The sequence below is a fragment of the Rutidosis leptorrhynchoides genome, chromosome 11 (assembly GCF_046630445.1).
Source record: "Rutidosis leptorrhynchoides isolate AG116_Rl617_1_P2 chromosome 11, CSIRO_AGI_Rlap_v1, whole genome shotgun sequence".
In the NCBI taxonomy this organism is placed as follows: Eukaryota; Viridiplantae; Streptophyta; class Magnoliopsida; order Asterales; family Asteraceae; genus Rutidosis; species Rutidosis leptorrhynchoides.
In genome coordinates this window covers 95,321,370-95,327,369 of record NC_092343.1, presented here as the reverse complement: position 1 = coordinate 95,327,369, position 6,000 = coordinate 95,321,370, and positions in this window count along the sequence as shown.

Genomic DNA, 6,000 nt, shown 5'->3' with positions numbered 1-6,000 from the left:
ATACGATACAATTTTACACAAGATATTTATTTATTTAGAGAATGGATATACTTAAACCTTGCTACAACACTTATAGGCAGTGTACCTAATCGTACAGTAGTGTAGTTTTTAGTAAGTCCGGTTCGTTTCACAGGGAAAATCTTTAAACAAAGCTTAACGCTATATTAGTTTACTTTTATAAAAATACAAATATATATATAAGTAATATTATTATTATAAAGGGGGGTTTTTACCGTTTAATGACCGGTTTGTCGATTTTAAAACTTTAGTCGCAGTTAAAACCAAATGTAAAATAATAAATAAATAAAAGACTTAATTTAAAGCGTAAAGTAAATAACGATAATGAAATTGCGAATAATAAAAGTGCGGTAAAATAAACTTGCGATAATTAAAAAGTACGATAATTAAAAGTGCAATTAAATACAATAACAATAAAAATGCGATAATTAGAAGTGCAATTAAATATAAAATAAAGGAAATTAAATATGAAATAAAAGAATTATGCTTATTTAAACTTCCGTAACCATGATGTTTGACGTGTTGATTTTAGTTTTATGCCCATGGGTTAATTGTCCTTTGTCCTGGATTATTTAATATGTCCGTCTGGTTTTTGTCCATAACAGTCCATCAGTCATAAATATAAAGTGTGAGTGTCCTCATCAAATTATCCTTATACCCGAAGTTAAATATTCCAACTAATTGGGGACTTAAACTGTAACAAGATTTTAATACTTTGTTTAATAATTACACCAGGATGTCGACTGAGTGTAACCCAAGGTTTTAATATTTTGTTATCAATTATACCAAGTGTCCTTGTACATAATTTCACCCCTGTTTTAATTATTCTAGTGGCTATTAATCCATTCCCGTGTCCGGTTAAATGAACGATTATTCGTACATATAAATACCCCGCCCATCGTGTCCGGTCGAGTGTATATGGTAATTTATAGGGACGCCCAATTGTAAATCTTTATATTAACATTAACAAACTATCATTTAGTTAAACAAATATAAAGCCCATTAATAGCCCATAGTCTAATTTCCACAAGTGTCGTTCTTTTGTCCAAACCCCAATTATGGTACAAAGCTCAATTACCCAATTTTAGTAATTAGCCCAACATCATGATTACTTCGGATTAAATAAGCATAATAATAACTTAGCTACGAGACATTAAATTAAAAAGGTTGAACATAACTTACAATGATTAAAAATAGCGTAGCGTTACACGGACAGAATTTCGACTTACACCCTTACAACATTTGCTAACATACCCTTATTATTAGGATTAAAATTAAAATATAAATTATAAATATAAATATTACGTATATAGATAGAGAGATGGATATATATGTTATATTTTTCGATCAGAATTCGTTTGCTTTTATAGGGAGTTTCAGTTTTTGGGGCTCCGTGACTTGCGGCCTTTATGTGCATAGTTGACTTGTAATTTTTAGTCCGTTGCGTCGAGCGTTGAGAGTTGACTCTGGTCCCGGTTCCGGATTTTCGAACGTCCTTGCGTACAATTTAATATCTTGTACTCTGCGTTTTGAATCTTGTACTCTTGTAATTTCGAGACGTTTCTTATCAATAATTGGAACCTCTTTGATTGTATTTTGTACTTTTGAGCTTTTTGGTCGTTTGCGTCTTCAATTCGTCGAATCTGTCTTTTGTCTTCACCTTTTAATATTTAAACGAATATCACTTGTAAATAGAACAATTGCAACTAAAAGCTTGTCTTTCTTGGGGAATAATGCTATGAAATATATGTTCGTTTTTAGCATTATCATATGTGTAACCGAAATTATTGATATCATACAAAAATTTATTACATCACTGCGAAATTTACCGTTTATTCTTAAGGTATAAACATCTTTAATCAATCAACCCAAAATATTTCAAAAATTCATCAGGAGTAAAACTAGGTCGTTGAACCAAAATTACTTTACCGAAAAGAGGGGCGTATATTTTTGATAATAATTGATTGATTAAAGTGGGATAAAAGACCAAAAAGATTTTTAATTTTTACCATGTTTTTAAAATTAATATATAAATATTAAGTTAATATTGTAAATTTTTAAATATATTATGTTTGTAAATATTCGAAAAATTAATATTTTTAATATAAGTTTGTATGTTTAAAAACAAAAATATAATATGAATTTGGTGTGAATTTTTAAAATTTTTTAATAATATGAATTTTTAATTTTATGCATTTTAAATTTAAGTTAGGTGTGAATTTAAAAATAAAAATTTACTTTATTTCACTAAGTTAAAAATTTGATTTTTAAAATTCGTCGTGAGTTGAAAACTAGGTCGTTGAACCGAAATTACTCTACCCAAGGGAGGGACGAGAACTTTTATTATCATTATTTTTAATCTTATTGAATTAAAGTAAGCCAAAAACATTTAAAAAACCCAAAAATCTTTGCTTTTAAAACTGCGCCTAAAAATGACAAATTTTAAAATTTTATCGAGGAACGGACTAGGACAACGATCCAAAACGCCCTCATCCTAAAAAGAAAACAAAATTTTAATTTTAATTATTTATTTATTTTAAAAAGTGTAAGGTTCTTATATATATAAAAAAATATATATTACAGGGACTCATGCGATCGCATGGGATTTACCCTTGTAAGCCATGCGATCGCATGAGGATAAAAATCTGGTCAGATAGAAAAAGAGCAGCTCGCTGCTTCTGCTATCCCCACAAAACGCACACATACACGAGCATATACACACATACACTAAAAAATTCGCCATTTTTCACCATAATTCGTCAAATTTCTCGCTCTAATCATGAATTTGATAAGAAGTTTATCAAGAAGGGTAACAATTTCAACCCTAAACCTCTTTAAATTTGATTTTTAGTGTTCTTGAGCTATATTTTACCTAATTTGATTTTGTTAATTTATAGTGTAATTAGAGTTAAATTGTTAGTATATTATGCATGTATAACCTAGATTGATGCTATTTAACATGATTTGAAGCCAAAAACTTCAAAAATTTTAGGAATCTAGGGTTTGTGTTCTTGAGCAATTTGGGGCTTTTTGATATAAACAGGTTATGGCCGATTTTTATCATGAATTATTGCTAAATTAAGTAATGTAACATGTTTAGGTAGCTAAATGATCCAAACTTTGATCCTAAACATGATTTTTGAGAATTAAAGTGGACTTTTTAGGTATAAAATTCATGAACTTGATTAAATTGATGTAAATGCCATTTGAAACTTGTTTAATTGCTAGTAATGGTTGTTTTAACATGTTATTTGAGTTGAATGCTTATGAACTTTGTAAACATTTTCATATATGCTTATTTGAAAAAGTGTAGTATTGTTAAAATTGTGAAAATGTGTATAAGTTTAATTTTGATTAAACATGTTATTGTAATTGTGTTAATTTGTTATTTTGCTAACACTAATGCATATTTGGTTGCACAAAATTTGTGTTTAATGTGTTTTGCAGAGATTTACTAATACTGATAGTGCATCATCATCATCTAGACAACCTGCTCCAGAACCTGAACCAGAAATGCAATATGAACCGGAGCAACAACCGGAACAACAACAACAACCTGATCAACACGTACCTTATTATGATCCGCATCAAGAATATGTTGATGCTTACGTAGTATTTTCGATGCATCCGATAGTAGCTCACCCAACGATTCATGAGGAACAGTTGCATCCTAATCTAAGATTTGATCGAAGATGGAAAGATTACCCAACATATCAAAGTAACAAATTCAAATTGGTACCGAAAAATGTAGAAGTACCAAGGGTAATCGATTGGGAGCCTTTGAAAAGGGTCCAACTTGTTAACTCAGTTAGACAGCATTTGATCCAAAGGTATGACAGCTCTTCTTTTCCCGATTGGGAACGTTTATTCACCATTCGTAGGCCTGTATATAAGGAATGGTGCGTTGAGCTTATGAGTACTATTTCATTTAATGCGGATGTAGATAGATTAGATGATAGAAGTTTTCTTAGATTTATACTTGGCTGTAGGATGTACAGGATGTCCATGCTGGACATGGCAAGGGCTTTACAGATATATACGCCCATTGAATTGCTATTACCCGATTGTACAAATTTGATTTATCATGGTGAAAGGGTAGATAGGAATTTTGATGCTAACGCCGTCTGGAGGCGTATGTCAGATTTTATTGTTTTTGGGCGAGCAGGAACACATACCTACTTACATATTAACAAAGCTGAACTTCGTATAATTCATAGATTTCTGGCTAACTCGATTACACAGAGAGGTTACAACAAGGAGAAAATGACCTTACATGATTTATTTTACCTTAAGTGTATTCGAGACCCAAGAGGCTTTGTTAATACCCCTTACTGTGTTGGTTTTTATTTGTCTAAGATGGTGGAAGGAATACAGGAAGGGGGAATAATAGGAGGAGGTATTTTTGTTACTCTCATTGGAGAGTATTTGGGTGTAGATAGGGATCAAGGGGGTCCACTTATGGTATGTAGGGAACAAGTTGAGCGTTTAGGATTGCAGGTCTATCAGGGTGCTAAGGTATTGAAAAGCAGACGCAATCAGGCAATACCATATGTTGGTCGTCATCCACAGGTAGAGAGAGGTTCAGATGAGGAAAAGGAGGAAGCGGATGACATTAGGGATGTCATTAGGGAGGCTATGACTGACATCTACCAGCGTGTAGATGAGGTAGAAATGACAAACGAGGAGAGACATAGACGGTACGAGCAGTGGCAAGCCCGGAATGAGTACGAGCATTCTAGGCAATGACAGCATGATAGATGGAATTATCATCAGCGTCAGATCATGAGCCGACTATCACCTCAGGATCACTACGTACCGATGCGACCCGCTTACTATCCTCCACATCAGCCCGAGATGAGACCACCATATACTCTCTACGACCCTAACCAGGCCTACCAGTACACTTATCACCAACCATGGAACCCAACCGATGACATGAACTGGAACCCCTATCCAGATTGACATAGTTCCGTTGGTGATTTTTATGATTTTTATCTTTTTATTATTTTTATTTATTTATGTTTAAACATATGATATTGTGATACATTAATGTATTGTTTAATATTTTTATTATGTTGTACTAATATTTCATATTTGATTTGAAAGTGGGATGTTAAGTCCCATTTCAAATTACCATGCATGTTTATATTTGTATGTATGTATATTGTCAGTTGTACACAACAGGGTAAAACAGCGCATTTTCAAAGACTGGCATTAAGTTCAGCAAAAGCTACTAATTTTGACGACAAAACGAAAAACAAATGTGATGTAACAACAGACGGAATGAACAAATGATGTGCACCATTTATCATTCATCAAACAAACGCCAATATGTTTGGAAACTTTGGTAAAATTTAATCATTTTTCTACGCTAATCACCCTCAATAATTTAAATTGTTACTGATTTCTTGCAAATGAGGGCATTGCAAGATCTTAAGTGAGGGAAGGGGTTAAATTCTTTCGGTTTTTTTTTTTAATTTTAACTTAAACACTTGGTTACCAGTAAAAATACTAGTAACGCAGTAGTTTTATTAGAATTTAGTGCTCTCTGATAATAAAGAACAACCCTAGTCTTATATACTGACTACCCAATTCTAGTAAAATTTTTCAAAATTTTCAATTAAATGAATTCAAAATCATGTTTATACATATTTATGAACGATAAAACTAGGTGTTAATACCTAAATTATTGTTACCTCGGAAAGGACATAAATTGAGAAACAACCCAAAATGTTAGAATTCATTTAAAATAGAATAGAGGACAATAAAAAGACAAAGAAAGGAAAAGAAAAGCCAAATGTGGGAAAAATTTACCAAGCTATTTAAAACATATATCACTATTTTTGTACAAATAATTGAAGATACTTTTGTTTTGGACAAAATTAACCGTTTTACCCGGTAAATTATAATATATTCGAAAGAAAAGATGGATCTACACGATGAATCAATTCCATCATTAAAAGGAAGTAAAGTCTTCCAAAA